This window comes from Artibeus jamaicensis, unplaced genomic scaffold, assembly GCF_021234435.1.
Source record: "Artibeus jamaicensis isolate MK-2021 breed Jamaican fruit bat unplaced genomic scaffold, CSHL_Jam_final contig_320, whole genome shotgun sequence".
Classification (NCBI taxonomy): domain Eukaryota; kingdom Metazoa; phylum Chordata; class Mammalia; order Chiroptera; family Phyllostomidae; genus Artibeus; species Artibeus jamaicensis.
In genome coordinates this window covers 1,212,956-1,232,365 of record NW_026521753.1, presented here as the reverse complement: position 1 = coordinate 1,232,365, position 19,410 = coordinate 1,212,956, and the positions used below count along the sequence as shown (strand labels likewise).

At 38.0% G+C, this 19,410-nt stretch overlaps 1 pseudogene; it reads left to right on the top strand.

Moving 5' to 3' along the window:
- LOC119062875 (coatomer subunit gamma-1-like) overlaps positions 1 to 14,023 on the top strand; it is a 79,640-nt pseudogene extending 65,617 nt beyond the window's left edge.
- The last annotated feature ends 5,387 nt before the right edge of the window (positions 14,024 to 19,410 follow it).

Here is a 19,410-nt window from a genome sequence, read left to right as displayed (position 1 = left end):
CTCTTTCCAGCCCTGGCATAATCAATAAAAATGTTTAAAAAATGGGCAAAGGACCTGAATAGGCACTTCTCTTAGGAGGATATACTGATGGCCCATAGACATATGAAAAAGTGCTCAATATCACAAGCAATCAGAGAGATGCAAATTAAAACTACAATGAGATATCACCTCACTTCTGTCAGAATGGCTATAATTAATAAATCAAGAACAAATGCTGGTGAGGGTGTGTAGAAAAGGGAATCCTAGTACGCTGTAGGTAGGAATGCAGACTGGCACAGCCACTGTGGAATACAATATGAAGTCTCCTCAAAAAATTAAAATGAAAATGCTTTTTGACCTAGCAATTCCAGTTGTGGTAATGTAACCTAAGAATCTCAAAACACTAATTCAAAAGAACTTATGCACACCTATATTCATAGCAGTGCTATTTGTAATAGACAAGTACTGGAAATAGCCTAAGTGGCCATCAGTAAGTGGGTGGATCAAAAGCAGTGGTACATTTACAGAATGGAACACTATGCAGCAGAAAGAAAGAAGAAATTCCTACCTTTGGTGAGAGCCTGGATGGAACTATAGAATATTACATTAAATGAAGTAAACCAGTCATTGAAAGGCAAATACCATGTGATCTCACTTTTAGGAGGTATCCAATGAACAAAATACACTAACCAGCAAAGTAGAAGCAGAGACATGGAAACATAGAACAGAATGACAGCAGCCAGAGGGGATGTGTGAAGGTGTTAATGGTGGAAAGAAGTGGGAGGAATTAGTCATAAAACATATATGAATGACCCATGGAACTGGGCAATGGTGTAGGAATTGACTGTGGGGATGAGGGGCTGCAGACTGGGTAGAGGAAGGCAAAAAGGGAAAAATTGGCACAACTGTACTAGAATAACAATAAAAAATATGTGTATAAAAACAATTCTACTTGTCAAAAATAAAATAAAATAAGCTGAAGTCTGGAAAAACTTCTGTAGATTTCGATCAAGAATTATTTTTAAATCAAATCTTCTGGCAGGGACCGAAATTGAGTAATATTCCAACTCAAATTTTCTTAGACATATGGATATCCAATGGGGCAGACACAGAAGTTGTCTCTCTAATATTTACTTCCTGGCCTTCCTTAGTCAAGAACTTTAGTTTTTATCTGTGTTCGTTCATTGTCACTTAGTCTAAAGTTACATCCCTTAAAATTCTCAACAGCTAGCTGTGACTATGTAACTAATTTTAGTTTAAGAAAGTGTGACAGACACAAACCGACACCTGCAAAAATAACTCCCACCCACAATCACATTATTAGCAGTCAACGAGCCAATATTAATAAAGGTGTAAAGAGATTAAGACTATTATAAGAAAGAAAAAATTAATATGAGATGACTAACTGAAAGAAAAATAATTTTGAGAGTGTAGAAGGGGGAACAATAATAATAGTAGGATATAGAGACAAGGTGAAGAGAGAAAGAAAGTAAAATTTACATCACAAATGAAACAGAGAGGGAAGAAGGTGGAATGTTTGGGACAACTATTATAGAACAACAATAAAAAAAGAAGATAAAGTTATAGAGTGAAATCACATCTAAAGTCATGGAGCTAATAAATGTTACCTCTGATATTAAAAAGAAAGTGTGATGGTAACATTACCTGAGAAGTAACATTCTTTCCTCTTCCTGCTACCTAGAACAAAGAAAGGAAAATGTGGAAAAAAGGAATTATCCTGGATCATGAGAACAAGACTACCCATCATATTTAGGGGAAAGGCCAGGTGGTAGAAAACTTAGCACTGGATGATATTATGAAGTTTTTATACCAGCCTTGAACCGTCTGGATCCATAAATTGTTTTATACAGTAACCTTACAACATTGATATCTAGGCCACTGTTTGGAGAGTCTTCGTTACTCATAGTTTGGTTATTACTAACAGATATACCTCAAAACATAAAAATATAATATTCTCTTATAAAGAATAAGTGAGAATTTACCTGTAAAAGTAGCATACATATAAGATAATTTATGCATCTTTGAAAGTAAACTTATATTTTGGAATTTAATAATTTGTCAAAAAAGTAAATTATTTTTAATATTGCTCTTAAATATTGTGCAGTTAATATCAGTGTTTCTTGGAGCACAGTTTTAGAAATCTAGAGGCATCTTATTCATGTTATATGTAGGAAAATAGAGAAGTACAAAGGGCCCTCTAAAATTTAACTGTTGCTTCATACTATGACACGTATGTAAAATACACCTACTTTGAATAATACAATTTTAGTTTCACAAACAAACAGACACACATGGAAAAAATGGATTGAGTGGCATCCATCAAAATGAAAATGGCTATCATCATGGATTAGGAAGTTACTGGTGGTTTAATTTTTTTAAGATTTTACTTATTTTATTTTTAGAGAGCGGGTAGGGAGGAAGAATGAGAGGGAGAGAAACATCAATGTGTGGTTGTTTCTTGAGTGACCCCTACTGGGGACTTGGACTGCAACCCAGCCATGTGCCCTGACTGGGAATAAAACTAGTGACACTTTGGTTCGCATGCCAGCACTCAATCCACTGAGCCATACAAGCTGGGTAACTATTTTTTTTCTGTTTGCTTAGCTCTATTCTTAAACAATTGACTCATATTTCCTGTGTCATTCGGAAAGTTTCACAATATATAGCCCTTCCCCCACCACCTGGGCCCTTCCCTATTATCCTGTAGACAATGGAGGGTATCCAGCAGTTTCATCAAAGCTTAGCATCCACTTCACCAGGGTCAGGCAAACAGGATAGAGTGGACCAACTCAGCTCTCAGAAAGCTACCTCATCCTTTTCTTAGGTTAAAAATTTAATTTAATTTAATTTAATTTAATTTAATTTAATTTAATTTAATTTAATTAAAAAGACAACCAACTGTATGGGAAAACATATTTGCCAATGATACCTCAGACAAAGGTTTAATCTCCAAAATATACAAAGAACTTACACGACTCCACTCTAGGAAGACATTGAACCCAATTAAAAAATGGGAAAAGGACTTGAACAGACACTTCTCTAAAGAGGACATACAGAATATCCAGAGACACATGAAGAGATGCTCAATATCGTTAGCTCTCAGAGAGATGCAAATTAAAACCACAATGAGATACCACTTTACACCAGTCAGGATGGCTATAATAGACAAAGCAACAAACAACAAATGTTGGAGAGGGTGTGGGGAAAAGGGGACCCTAGTTCACTGTTGGTGGGATTGCAGACTGGTACAACCATTATGGAAAACAGTATGGAATTTTCTCAGAAAAATAAAAATCCACCTGCCTTTTGACCCAGCAATTCCACTGCTAGGATTATACCCCAAGAATCCTAAAACATCAATTTCAAAGAACCTATGCACCACAATGTTCATAGCAGCACAATTTACAATAGCCAAGAGTTGGAAGCAACCTAGGTGCCCATCAGTAAACGAATGGATCCAAAAATTGTGGTACATATACACAATGGAATTCTATGCAGCAGAGAGAAAGAAGGAGCTACTACCTTTTGCAAGAACATGGATGGAACTGGAAAGCATTGTGCTGAGTGAAATAGGCCAGGCATTGAAGGACAAATACCATATGATCTCACCTTTGACAGGAAGCTAAAGAATAAAACAAACAAGCAAACAGAATAAAAACAAAGACACTGAAATAGAGAACAAGTGGGCAGCGACCAGAGGGGAGAGGGAAGGGAACTTAAGGGGAAAAAGGTGGAGGGATTTTGAGGAACAAGTATGAAAGACACAGAGATGAGGACTGGATGGGGGGGGGAATGGGAGGGAGGGGGGGGAGACCGGGCGGGGGGGGTGGGATGGGAGAAATAGATAAAAAAAATGTACTTGAAAAGTAACTAAATAAAATTTAATATTAAAAAAATTAGTTAATTTTGTCATTTTGCTCTTTTTCATTTCCTGGCAACTTTGTGCTTTCTGGTTTTAACTACATGGGCAGTTTCAGTGACTAGAGCCCTGGAAAGGATATTGGTGGATTGTCTGGCCCAGATAGAATCTGGAGGGAGAAATCTCCATGTTTATATGTAGAGAGACTTGCTACATCCCTAAGTAAATGGGAGAGAATTAAAGTTGACAAGTGAGAATCAGATAGGCTGGGTTACAGCCCTGAACAGGCAAATGTGGGGTCACACAGCTGGCCAGCCACAAAGCTGCGTTTGGTGTGTAGTGAAGATCAGGCTGGCTGGTGTCTGATGGTGATCTAATACATAGTTCTACACAATAACAGACTTGAATAAATTTTGTTGCCTGACTGCCCAACCAACTTTGACCTGGCCTGAGAGGGGGTGGGGTGCTAAATAAATTCAAGGTATTATAATAATAATACCTGCTTACCAAGCATGCTGTACAAATGAATGTATTCCTTTGGAGGGGCAAAGTGTACTTCTCTTAAGAATGACACTGGGCAAATACTAAATTCGCATCATTTCAATATAATTTTATGTTGCTTTATGACACTGCCCTGATTACAATACTAACTAGAGGTCTTCTGGAAATGCAAAGTGTCTTGTTGAGACTGGCCAAAATGTGGCCTATCTTGGCACTAGAGGTTTGCTATGCCTTTATTATCTTTGAACCCTAAGATAAAACAGATCATGGAAGATCGAATACTTTATTATTCACTCAAGGCAAGACTGCACCAAAATCATATAGAGGTGAGTCCCTCTCTCTCTATCTCCTTATCCCAAACCCAGGCCCAGGAAGAAAAAAGAGCTGAAAAGTGGGATTCAGTTATTCAACTATTTGATATTACTGGGGAGCCAAATATTTATCAGTCAATAAAAAATTTGTTTTGTGTGAGAGTAGTGCAGAGAAGTGAATGAATTTTAAAAATCTATCCAAACATCACTGATTTCCCATAGATTTCTCTGCAGTTATACTAACTCAATCTGCCCTGTGTGTATTTGGTATATTATATATGCAACAGAATTGACCATCTGAAACTATCTCTATTCCTTTAAAATCTAAGCTAGAAAAAAATTATTGAACACCTGGTAAATAGACAAAACTGTGATGATTTAAAAGGACTTAGGCAAAACTGAGTTTACCCACATCTATGTTTTATCTTTACTTCTTTTTTTGGAATAGCTTCCTGGAAGAAGTTTGTCTTTAGTATATAAGTAAAACTGTTAAATTACAGAAAGCTAATTTCACTTATACAATGGACACACTTAGGCTTATGTGAGGGAAAGAACAAATTTTTTAACAGCTTGATTCATAGCTCCCAAACATTGATGTGTGTGCATGACAAACACCCTTTTCTTCTTCCTAGCTCACTGTGTCACTGAGCAAAGGCTCCCTGGGACATTTTAATGGCTAGGTTGTGGGGATAAAAACAAAAATATGAACAACTCAATGGCTTCCCTTACTTGCAAGAAACTTCCATAGAGAGTCAAAAGTAGTCATTTATGTAATATTTTACTAAGTTGTCTTGCTAAGTCTTTCTGGAACTTCTCTCTGCTTTTTGTGCTTTTCATAGTCTTTTGAGAAATGTTTTTTATAGCTCTTGCATTAGTCTGGTTTATACATTCAGATTCTTTATTGAAATATGTCTTCTCAAATGTGAATTGAGAAAGCTGAAAATGTCAGCTACCAGATCATCTACCTGGAGATCAGAGATTCAGGTCATTTGTGCTTCCCAAACGCATTCTGAACTTGAAAAAGAAAATGAGGGGGCAGAGTTACACAGACAACAATGAAAATATTAATTATTTCCATATACCCATAACATGTGTTATTTTAAGACAGTGTAGCCGCCCTGGTCATGAGTAAAGTCTCAGAGAAGAGACTGCCTGGATTTAAATTCAGACCCATGCTGGCTACTCACTTGGCCATGGCCTCAGGCAAGTTACCTGCCCTTTCTGAGCCTCATTTGTCAAATGGGGATAATAACAGTTAATAATAATATAATTAAATATGTTAATGAGTACAAAGAACTTAGAACAATATTTTGACCAAGTTATATATCATCAGAGGTGTCATAGCTTATAGAGAATTTTAAAACTACAATTAAAACTTGCAATTATTAGCACAACGTATTGATAATGCCAATATTGCTTGGGATAACATACTCCCCCTGAATAAAAATTTCTGGTCTGAAAAACATTCTAAACAATTGCTGGGATTACTGTGGAGTTTTTAAAGTATCATATATATATATATGTAGGCTTTAAATTAGCACCTTTTTACTACCTATTCTTTCTTAAACAGCATATTTTACACGGCAATTATACAGTTGACCCTGAACATAGAGACTCAGATGCATGTTTTAGTCTCTCGAAGATTGTTAGGGTTCAAAACTATTTGAGCCTACTTTGGACACAATATTTCATTTAAACAGTAGATTGGGGGTTTGATAGCAAACTGATTGTAAAGTGGTAAACACAAAACTATAATTACTCAGATTTATGTGCAAATCATTCTTTGAAACTTGCAGAATTTATTTTTTGTATTTTTCCAAGAATAACTTAATGTAATTAAAAAGTTTTAATCCATTTCTTGTTTCTTTTTTACAATTTTGTTTTTTTATTATTTTTGTTGACATGATTATATATACAAAATTCAGTAAAAAGCGTTCAGTGTCTGTGTTTCTTTTCTGACCATTACTATTATTATTTTATTTCAAGTTTATACTAAAAATAATTGTATCATATGGTAAATAATTTAAAAATGACCTGCTTGTGGCACCAAATTCACCAGGTCTTCCACTGCCTGGAATAAACTAAGTTTTCACTAAATGCTAGTTATTATTATGATTGGTATTGTTAGTACACAGCACTGCATGATGATACCCAGGGAAGACTTTGTTCATAAGAGCCTAGGGTAGGTATTAGAAATATGTCACCATCCCCTTTTTTATCAACACCTCACCTTTGGCTTAAATTCCCCACCAGATATCATTCAGCATGGCATGTTTGTCAAGTACTTTATTGTGAGTTATGAATTTCACCAAGAAGCAGTCTCGGGAAGGAAGGCCAACTTGGTGGTGCCCATTGTAGAGATAAGGAAACAGAACTTTACAGAGAGATCAGAATCCTGATGGGTATCCCCTAAGTGACCCAGGAGCAAACTTCAACTTCCTGGTATGAATTATTTGTATACATTTGGCATCTGATTACCTTCAGAAGATCAACCCAAGTTTACAATTGGGAAAACAGAGATACAAAAGTGTTAATAAATGTAACCTAAAGCAAAAGAAACAGTAAACTAGAGCCAAAAAGAACCAGTCAATGACATTTATTTGGCTGAAATTTCTCTGAGGACATAACAGAAATGAGGTGTTATTTAATGCACATTTAGAGTAATTGTCTCTCAGCTATTACATTATCATAACAGTACTAACTCCATTTTACATAGGAGGAAGGACAGACTGCTAAGAAGTGAAGGAACTAGGTTTTAAGCTCCAGTTTGTTCAATCTCAAGCACTGCTTTTTAAGTACCACACACTAATAAGATCAGAGATCCACTTTGAGTATGAAAGCTAATTTTGTTTATCTTGGGTACCCATGGTTTTAATAGACTACCACATTGTGCCTGTAATTCATGAAATGAATGGAAATAAATAAACATCTGATGCACATCCACTGTGTTCTAGGGACTGTGCCATTTACTTTGTTCAGTTTCTAGGATGTGTACCTGTGAACTAGGCTTTTCACAATCTGGATTCTTCATCCCTCATGTGATTTTCCATGTTGAGGAGACACTGTGGTTGCCTACACATTGGGCATCATCCTCACTCATTTTTCTTACTGGCACAGCACCAACATTTTTGAGTTGCAAGAAGAGGCACCGGTCTGTGTGGAAACTGGTAGGAATACATGACAGGAAAGACCTCACTTCATTTCTTACTTTGAAACAAGCAGTGCTATTATGTATGAATTTGTTCATTAAATATTAAGCATCCAAAGACCTTGTAAGGTTGCCATCTCACTCTACCTTCAATTCATAGGTAAGGAAATTAGTATTCAAAGAAGTTAAAACAGCAGCCATTGTTACATAGCTCAGAAATGCAAGTCTGTATCATCTCACTCTAGAGTCTGCATTGTTTTAGCACATATCATTTACTATTCCTAAAACCCAGCTAAGATATTTCTTCAGTTAAGTTACCTAAACCAGAGTCTAATTACCCCATATACATGACCATCTGAGATGTCTTCTGTCCAGTAGCAAAAATATTTTTGCTGTGTACTTGTTGTCTTTTTCTCTGGGACGAATCTCTCTAGGAATGATGTAGGGCAATGGCATTCTCCCTTTAATTAAAAGGACTTGTTATGCTCAACCCCCACTGCCTCCATTCTTACTCCCTTGCTCACAATAGTCCAGAGCAGGGGCACGAATATTGAAAGAGACCATTGGTTTTCAGAGATTAACTCTGGAAAAAAGACCAATGAAAAGACATAAAAGAAAAATAGACCTTAAAATTTGTTATAAAATGTTCATTTCTATGCATGGGAGAGAGGTTGCCCCCAAGGGCAAAAAGCACCAACCAGCTCAAAGAAAGCCTGTAGTTGCACTTTTAACAAGCCCTAAGCACTATGAAATGCCTTTGTTTGAACATGTTTTCTTGTTACAGTAATGAGAAAGGTGTTATCTTAGTGACTCACTTAATGAAAATTTTAATGGGAAAATTAAATTTTGGATAAACACTATGAAACATCAAATATTAGAAATCTATTTCTTAAAACTTATAATATGGACTTGTCAGTTCACTATATGAACTTAAGTAAGATCATTTTAGATTACATGTACTGTGCTGAACTATTTCAATGGTAAAATTGTATTTTTAAGGCCTTTTCCTAATGCAAGAATGCTAATAAAAGTATTTTTATTGACACTCTTCTAGTAATCTGATTTAGAAAATTCATTTATGTTTGACCAGGTAGTTGTTTTTAGAAGTAGTGATGCCCCAGTGGGAACAAATGTAACCTTCTGTTCTTGATGGTGCTGCTTTGCTGTAAGGATTGAAGGAGACACTATTACAGATAAAGCACTCAAATAAGAGCCTGATGCACATCAAGCACTTTAAAAAGTGCTTATTATTTTTGTAAATATCAACCTTCATCTGTAATTATGTCATCTCTGGCAACAAGTATGCAGGTGAAGAAGGGCTGCATAGTTGGGCAGCCAATTTTTGGGTGCTCAATTGTTGGGATCCAACTTTTGCAGTTATTTCATGATCACAATTCAACATCTGGCAGCCACTGACCAATGCAGATACTGGAAGCAGCTTCCAAATGCCACTCAACCTGTGGGCTGAGTTACTGAATCATGCCTTAGCCCAGCCATTGTAATGCTCAATGATCAGTAAGGAGAGAGTGAAGGGTGGGGAATGTTTATATATTACCAAGGCAAAACTTAATAACACCAAAATGGTAACATTTAGATTCACAGCTATTGGCCACCTGAGAAAACTGTAAGAAATGATCTTTGGGGTCAGGCACTAGTGGTGCTTTTTACACATTCAGCATTCACAGGGTACATTGATTATACACTGACTAATCTAATTATTAATTTCACAGGTACTTGTTAAATGTTTCCCTTGTGCTAGGGACCATCCCAGGTTCTAGAGATACTGTAAAGAAAAACAAGACCTTTGTACCTTGGCTTCTTACTCCCTTCATGGGGAGCAGATAATAAACAAGAAAACAAATAATCAGACCAGAGAGCTTCAGATAGTGATTATGCTTATAAAGAAAACAAAATAGAAAATGTGATATGTAATGAGTAGCAGGGCAGGAACTCAGTAGGCTAACTTAGTGGGTGGTGAGAAGAGGGCACTCGAGGTAGGAACCAGACCCCAGACAAGTAAGGATTACTTAATTATTATATAGTTTCATCCCCATGGTTCCCAAGTTACTTCTCTCCAACCCTCAGGACAATAGGTAGGGGGTACAAGTGAAGAAAGAATGGAATTAATCTTTCAATACAGGTTGATATTACAAGACAAAGCTCAAATAGATGGAAGATACAAAAATGGAAGATACAGGATGGGAGGAAAGAGGTCTTAGAAGACTCCAGGGAAGTTGTAAGTAACTGAAAAAATAAGGGGACTATTAGGAAAAATCATCAGTGGTGTAAAGATCTTTCTGATGGAGATCCAATATGGCAGCTGGATAGGTAAAAGTTATACTCACTTCCTCCCATAACAAAATGGAAATTACAACTAAACTATGAAACAATCAACCTGAATAACCAACTGAAGGCAAGCTGAACAGAAATTGCGTAACTAAGGATATAGTTAGAAGGAAAGGATATAGAGGAAACCACATGATACTAATATAAAAAGGAAGACACACATAAAGGGTCATCAACTGCACCTGTGTTATGTTTGCGAATGTGGAGAAATATGTCAGCTACAAAGGTCCACCCTTAGAATTCAGGGGTTTCAGCCCCATGGTGGGATCCTGAGTCTGGAACACCAGTGACAGAAAAAGGAGCCCACATAATTTCTGCTTGTCAAAATCAGTGAGATTCTGTTTATCTGGGAGATAGGAGACTGCTAGAAGCACAGGTGCCTTCTTAAAAGATTAGGACACAGAATCTCATTCATAGGCACTCACACTGGGCTCCAGTGGAGGGCCAGCCACTATGAGCAGACAGACATTATACACAGAAACATTGGGTTGTGTGACTTTTGGGAGAGAACTGGAGGGTTAGCTGCCATTGTCCCTGTGCTTAATCCCTTTACCATGCACAAATAATATTTTTTCTAGATTGAACACTCCTCTCCATATGGTATTAGCCAGGGAGGAAGCACTAGCCACACTCTCTTGATTACTAATTAACCCAATCTGCCAAGCTCTTGCCCTGTGGTGAAATCATCTATTGCACACTGAAAAGGAGATCTCTTCAGGCATTAAAATCCACTGGGCCAAATTCTGATTTATGTGATCCATTGTTACATAGCAACTGGTACACTGTAGTCAAGTTCAATCATCACAATCAGTCAGTCTTAGGATCAACCCCAACCACCAACAGGTCAACAACAATATTGACTCAGCTACAACAGAAGGTCTCATGTAACCCACACGAGAAATCCTCCTGGAGCACCTATTCCAGGTAATCAGAAAGACTGTGCTCTTTAACCCCACCAAATACTGACTACATAAGGGCAACCTACAAAGACTTGGAGACATAGCAGATCTACCTAATACACAGAAACAAATAAAGACAGGCAACCAAAATTGAAAGAAAAAGAATTTTCCAAATGAAATAAAAGGAGAAATCTCAAGAAAAATAATTAAATGATATGGAGGCAGGCAATACAACAGATGCACAGTTCAAAAAGCAAAAATAGTAAAAAGGATACTCAAGGAGTGGCTTGTGCAGAACCACCATCAGATCATCACTAGTAGCCATGGTGGTCCAGCATATGGCTGCTGCTTTATGCCCCTACCAGCACCACCATACTAAAGAAATTCAACAAAAAAGACAAGGAATCAGGTGGAGGCTCCAACCCATTCCAGTACATTGAGAAGAATGTAGTGCTCCAGGGGGCCTGTGTATTTAATTAAACTCCCATCAAAGCTCAGAAATGTGCTCACATTGTCACCAAGATCCTTTACCTCATAAACCAGGTTGAGCACCTGGGGACCACAGAAGCAAACTAGGCCTTTTTTTTGCCATGACCAAGCTCTTTCAGTCCAATAATTGCACCCCTCTGTTGGATGTGCTACTTGACCATCAAGAGGATGTCTTGGATTGGAGAAGATGTCATCATCATCACCAGTAGCCTGACAAAGGACATGACTGACAAAGATGATTATCAGGGCCTGGCCATTTGAGGCCTTTGCTAGATCACTGATAGCACCATGCTGTGGGCAATTGAGAGGTACATGAAATAGGCTATTGTTGACAAGGTGCCTAGTGTTTCAGCTATTCACTGGTGTCTTCCCTTCACCTGTTAAAATGCAGCTTTGATGTGCTCAAGCCCTTGGGTGAACAAGGCCCAGGAGTTGGGCCCAGGAGGAGGTATCACTTATCCAGTGATAACATTATGTTTCAGTGCCATGAATTAGGGCTCCAATACCATGTGCATAGGAATGACTGCCTGGCTGTCAATAAGATGATTAGCAAGTCCACCTGGCATGGCCTCAAGTCTCCCTTTGCCTATTACATGATGATCCAGGTGGCCAGCCAGGCACTGGAGGAGGAGGACAGCAGCCATGACAGCCCACCATTTGATTTCATTGAGAGCTGCTTGTGCAACAAGAATGAGGTGGTTGTCTACAAGCCTGCCTCCACCATTGTCAATATGCCAAGCTGCAGTGCCAAAGAGCTGGCCCCAGCTGTGTCAGTGGCCCAGCTTTTCTGCAGTTCACCCAAGGCAGACCTCTGCTATGCTACTGTCCACACCCTCAATAAGGTTTCCCTGAAGGATCCTTCAACAGTGACAGCCTGCAATGTGGACCTAGAGAACCTGGTCACAGAATCAAATCATAGTATTGTCACATTGACCATCACCACACCCCTCTGGTAGCAAGAGCAGCATCGACCACCTCATGAAGCAGATGTACTTTATGAGAGACCTCAGGTGAATTCAAGTTGGTGTTAGTCCAGGCCATCAGTGCCCTGTGTCAGATGTATCCTTGTAAACACATTGTACTCATGAACTTCTTGTTTATCATGCTATGGGAAGAGGGTGGCTTTGAATATAAGTGGGGCATTGTGGACTGTATCATCAGAATCATTGAGAACTCAGAGAGCAAGGAGACAGGACTGTCACACTTGTGTGAATTCATTGAGGACAGTGACTTCACTTTGCTGGCCACCCACATCCTGCATCTCCTGAGCCAGGAGGTGCCAAATACCAACAACCCCTCCAAGTACATCTGCTTCATCTATAACCAAGTGGTCTTGGAGAATGAAGAGGTACAAGCAGGTGCTGTGAGTGCTTTAGCCAACTTTGGAGCCCAGAATGAAGAATGTTACCCAGTATCTTCATGTTGCTGAAGAGGTGGGTGAAGGATGATGACAACAAAGTCAGGGACTGAGCTATCTCAATGTTCCAGAGCAGAAGAAGAAGGCCCTCAATGCAGGCTGTACCTTCAATTGTTTGACTGTGCCCATCCTTGGTTTGGAAAGGGCTCAATAGCAGTACATTCTAGAACCATCAGAAAAATCTTTTAACCTCAAGTCCATGCCCCTGGCCACCACACCCATGGCAAAACAAAGAACATAAAGCACCCCCATCACAGCACTGAAATAGCCTGAGAAATAAGCAGCTACCCAACAGGAGATTTTCCAGGAGCAGTTGGCAGTAATGCCAAAGTTCCATGGTCTGCGGCCCCTCTTCAAGTCCTCATCTGAGCTTGTGGCCCTCACTGAATCAGAGACAGAGTATGTCATCCACTTCACTAAATACATCTTTACTGACCACCTGGTGGCCCAGACCTTGGAGAATGTCACAGTGAAGATGGAGCCCACTGAGTGCTATGAGGTGCTCTGTTACATGCTTGCCCGGAGCCTACCCTACAACCAGTCTGGGACCTGCAAGACACTGGTGGCACTACCCAGGGAAGACCTCACAGCTGTGACATACATATTTAGTTAGATGATGAAGTCAACTGTCAAGGAATGTGCACCCACCACTGTGGAGACTGGTGATGAAGACTACGAAGATGAATATATGCTAGAAGATTTGGAAGTCACTATAGCTTGGAAGTCACTTAATTCAAAAGATTAAGAATCTGAACTTCGAAGCTGCTTCGGATGAGATAGGAGATGAGTTTAAGGAGGAGAAAACACTCATTTTATCTATCACCAAGACACTTGAAGAGGCTATGAGGAATATTGCAAAATTCCTGGGAATAAACCCTTGTGAGAGGTCAAAGTGCTGGATAACAAGGAAACCTACACATTACTCCTGGCCAGGGTGGTCATGACATCCTGGTGTGCTCCTGGCTACTGCGTTTGGACACAGTTATAATTTAGGTGACAGCCAGAAGTTCAGAGAAACTGCCAGTAGACATCATCTTGGCATCTGTGGGCTGAGGCCATCCTGCATAGACCCTACTCTTACCCTTTCCCTACAACACTATGCAGAATTCACACCTTCCTCATGTACTCAGTGGAAACTCCTTCCTAAGTCTCTGTATTCAGAAACGATTCAGAATCATTGGGATATTTTTTCATTTAAACTTTATCCCAGGGGTAACTTTTTAAAGGATGATTTTTAGCTTCTACTAGAACTTGCTGTCCTGCCTGCCAGAGAAGGACATCACAAGTTAATAAAATGTTATCATATCTTGAATTTGCCCTCAGAGAAATCAGCTTACCCTATAAATAAATCTGCATGTATTTACTGAAAAAAGGGGATACTCAATAAGCTTAGCAGAAAATGGATGAACTCAATAAGAATTTAAAGGACATATAGCCTATATTTTAAAAAACCAAGTCATGAGGGGCAAAAACAGAAAACTGTACTTGAACAACAACAAAAAAGGAAAAAAATACAGTCAGAAATGAAGAATATAATAATTAAAATGAAATACACTAATAAAAATCAACAATAGCTTAGATGAAGCAGAAGATCAAATCAGCAATTGAGAAGACAAGGTAGCAGAATACACCCAATAAGAACAGCAAAAAGAAAAAAAGAATATTAAAATATGAGGAATATGTAAGGGACTGTTGGTATATATACCATTAAGCATAACAACATTTGTGTCACATGGGACCAGAAGAAGAAGAGAGAAAGAAAACAAGGGATTGAGAACTTATCTGAAGAAATAATGATTGAAACTTCTCCAACCTGATGAAAGAACAGACAAATCCAGGAAATGCAGATTCCCAAACAAGATGAGCCCAGAAAGGCCTACACCAAAACATGTCATAATTAAAATTCCAAAGGTTAAAGAAAATAGATTATTTTAAAAGCAGCAAAAGAAATACAATTAGTTACCTACAAGGAGCTTCCACAAGATTATCAATTGATTTGTTAACAGAAACTGTTCGGGAAAGTTTGACAAAATATTCAGAAAAATGAAGGTCTAAAACCAAAAGTTCACTACCCAGCAATATTATCACTTAAAATTGAAGGAGAGAGATAAAGGGCTTCTGAGAAAAGAAAAAACTAAAGGGGTTTATTTCCACCAGTGTTGTAAGAAATGTTAAAGGGATTCTTTTAAGAAGAAGGGGGGAAAAGAGGAACATAAATATGTATAATAAAATGGCAATAAATATATACCTATTAAAATCACTTTAAATGTAAGTGAATTAAATGTTCTAATCAAAAGACATAGGGTAGCTAAATGGATAAGAAAAGAAGACCAGCCCTGGCTGGTGTGACTCAGTGGACTGAGTGCTGGCCTGCAAATCAAAGGGTTGCTGATCATTGAATCGCATTCCCTGTCAGGGCACATGTCTTTGTTGTGGGCCAGGTCCCCAGTACAGGACATGTGAGAGGCAACCACACACTGATGTTTCTCTCTCTCTCTTCCTCCCTTCCTCTTTGTCTAAAAATAAATTAACAAAATATTTTAAAAAAAGAAAAGAAGACCAATATATATGCTATCTATAAGAGACCCACTTCAGATCAAAAGACACAGGAACTGAAGGCAAAAAAATGAAAAATATATTTTATGCAAATACCAATTTTAAAAAGTTGAAGTAGCAACTTCAGACAAAACAGGCTTTAAAATAATGATGTAATAAGAGACAAAGAAGGACATTACATAATGATAAAGAGATCAATCCAGCAAGAAGATGTAATCCTTATAAACATTTATGTGGTATGTAAATGTAAGAGCATCTAAGTATATAACGCAAATACCCATGGACACAGAGGGAGAGACTGACAGTAATACAGTCACAGCAGAGAATTATAACAGCTTATTGACCTCAATGAATAGATCATACAAAGAGAAAGTAAAAAAATCAACAAAGAAGCAGCAGCCTTGAATGACACACAAGTTAGATTTTATTGAAATCTTTAGAGAATATAACCCCAAAGCAGCAGAATATATTCTTTTTAGTGTACATGAAACATTTTGAAGTATAGATGACATTTTAGGCCACAAAATGAGTTTCAATAAATTTAAGATTGAAATCATATCAGGCATATTCTCTGACCACAAAGATATGAAACTAGAAATCAATTACAAGGAAAAAAATAAAAAAACACACAAACACAGAAAGACTAAGTGACATGTCACTGAACAATGAATGGATTAACACAGAGATAAAGAAAGAAATAAAAAGATACCTTGAAACAAATGAAAATAAAAATACAACAACACTAAATCTACGGAACACAGCAAAAGCAGTTCTAAAATAGAAATTCATTCCATTATAGGTCTACCTAAACAAAGAAGAAAAATTGCAAATAAACAATCTAAACTTACACCTTAATAAATGAGAAAGAGAACAACATACAACGCCCAAAGTGAGCAGAAAAAGGAAATAATGTAGACCAGACTGAAAAATAAACAAAAGAAAATCAAAAGAAAATACAAACTGTCAATGAAACCAAGAGCTGGTTCTTTGAAAAGATAAGCAAAATTGATAAAACTTTAATTGGACTCATTAAGAAAAAAAGAGGCCTCAAATAAATAAAATTAGATGCAAAAACTGGGGTTGTAACAACTGGCACAGCAGAAATAAAAAAACTTGTAACAAAATATGATGAACAACAGCAAGGAAACAAATTAGGTATGGAAGAAATTCCTAGAAACATACAAATTTCCAAGACTGAATGAAAAATAAATGGGAAACTTGAACAGATGAATCACAACCAATGAAATTAAAGCAATAATAAAAAACTCAACAAATAAAAGTCCTAGTATGAATGACTACATATGTGAATTATACCAAACATTCAAAGAAGAGCTAACACCTATCATCTTCAAACTATTCCATAAAATTCAAGAGGACAGAAGACTCCCAAACTCTATTTATGAGGCCAGCATTATCCTGACTCCAAATAAAGACACTACAAAGAAAGAAAATGATAGGCCAATATACAATAACCCTCAACAAAATATTAACAAATTGAATTCAGCAATACATTAAAATGTTGATCTAGAATGATCAAGTGGAATTTATTCCTGTGATGCAACGATGGTACAATATACACAAGTCAATTCATATGATAAATAATATAAGCAAAATGAAGGATAAACATCATATGACCATATCAATAGCTGCAGAAAAAGTATTTGACAAAACTCAGCACCTATTTTTGAATAAAAACTCTCAGCAAAGTGGAAATAGAGATAGCATATCTCAGCATAATAGAGGTCATATACAACAAACCCACAACTAACATCACACTCAATAGAAGTAAATAAAATCATTTCCTTTAACATCAGGAACAAGACACTGATGTCCACTTTCACCACTCTTAGTCAACATAGTATTGGAATTTCTAGGCACAGAAGTCAAACAAAAAGAAGAAAAAGGCATACGATTTGGAAAGGAAGAAGTAAAAGTGCCAAAACATGATACTACATAGAGAACCCTAAAATTATAGGCCAAAAAAAGAATTCAGTAAAGTAGCAAGATACAAAAATTAATACTCAGAAGTGAATTTCTCAGACTTCTGGCCCAGATGGAGGCATAGGTAGATACACTGTGCCTCCTCACACAATGAAAATAAGGACAATAACAATTTAAAAATAACAACAAAAAATAACCATTACTGACAGAAAATTGAACTGTATGGAAGTCCAACAAACAAGGAGTTAAAGTAGACACATTCATCCAGACTGGTAGAGGAGAGGAGTCAGCCAGCCAGGATAGAGAGGGCTTGCTGCAGGGCAGCAGATGGCATCTGGTGGACCCAGTGAGGTAGGGAATTGTGGAGTGGTGCAGTTCACAAGGCAGCTGGCCGACTGGGTGGTCCCACATTCATGCACAGATAAACCAGATGAAACTAGGGAGCAAGACAGACCTCACAACCCAGGGTCCCAGCACAGAAAAATAAAGCCTCAAAACACAGATTGAAAACACCTGTGGGGTTTGAGGAGGCACTAGGAGAAACTCTCAGCCTCCCAGGGGATTTCGTTGGAGAGGCCCACAGGGTCTCAGGGTGTACACACACCCATCCACACAGGAATCAGAACCAGAAGGGCCCAATTTGCTTGTGGGAAGCAAGGGAAGTGCCTGAAATCCAGCAGAGAGTGGAGCAAGCGCCATTGTTCCCTCTCAGACCCCTGCCCCACTTACAGCATCACAACCCAGCTACTGGGTTGTTCTGCCCTGGTGAACACTTAAGGCTCTACCCCTCACTACATAACAGGCATGTCAAGACAAAAAATGGCCCAAATGAAAAAACAGATAAAAACTCCAGAAAAAAAAATACCACTAGGCAATGAAGTGGTAGCCAGCCTATCAGATGTGCAATTCAAAGTACTAGTGATCAGGATGCTCACAGAATTGGTTGATTTTGGTCACAAATTAGATGAACAAATGAAGGCTGCACTAAGTGAAATGAAGGAAAATGTACAGGGAACCAAGTGATGGGAAGAAAAGTGGGACTCAAATCAATGGAGTGGACCAGAAGGAAGAAATAAACAAACACACAAAAAGAATGAAGAAACAAGAATTCAAAAAAATGAGGAGAGGCTTAGAAACCTCCAGGACATCTTTAAATGTTCCAACATCCAAATTATGGGGGTAACAGAAGGAGAAGAGAAAGAGCAAGAAATCAAAAATGTATTCGAACAAATAATAATGGAGAATTTCCCCAAGCTAGCAAGGGAAATGGAGTTCCAGGAAGTCCAGGAAGCTCAGAGGGTCCTAAAGAAGTCGGACCCAAGGAGGAACACACCAAGGCACATCATAATTACATTACCCAAGATTAAAGATACGAAGAGAATCTTAACAGTAGTAAGACAAAATGAGACAGTTACCTTCAAAGGAATTCCCATCAGACTGTCAGCTGATTTCTCAAAAGAGATTTTACAAGCAAGAAAGGGGCGGTACATATACACAATGGAATTCTATGTAGCAGAGAGAAAGAAGGAGCTATTACCCTTTGCAACAACATGGATGGAACTGGAAAGCATTATGCTGAGTGAAATAGGCCAGGTGTTGAAAGACAAATACCATATGATCTCACCTTTAACAGGAAGCTAAACAACAAAATAAACAAGCAAGCAGAATAAAAATAAAGACACTGAAATAGAGAACAAGGGGACAGTGACCAGAGGGGAGAGGGAAGGGAATTTAAGGGGAAAAAGGGGGAGGGATTTGGAGGAACAAGTATGAAGGACACAGGGATGAGAACTAAGGGGGGTGGAAATGGGAGGGAGGTGGGGAGCATGCGGCGGGGGGCTGTGATGAGAGAAATAGACAAAAAACTATACTTGAAAAATAACTAAATAAAATTTAAAAAAAGAAGGGGCTGGAAAGAAGTATTCCAACTCATGAAAGTCAAG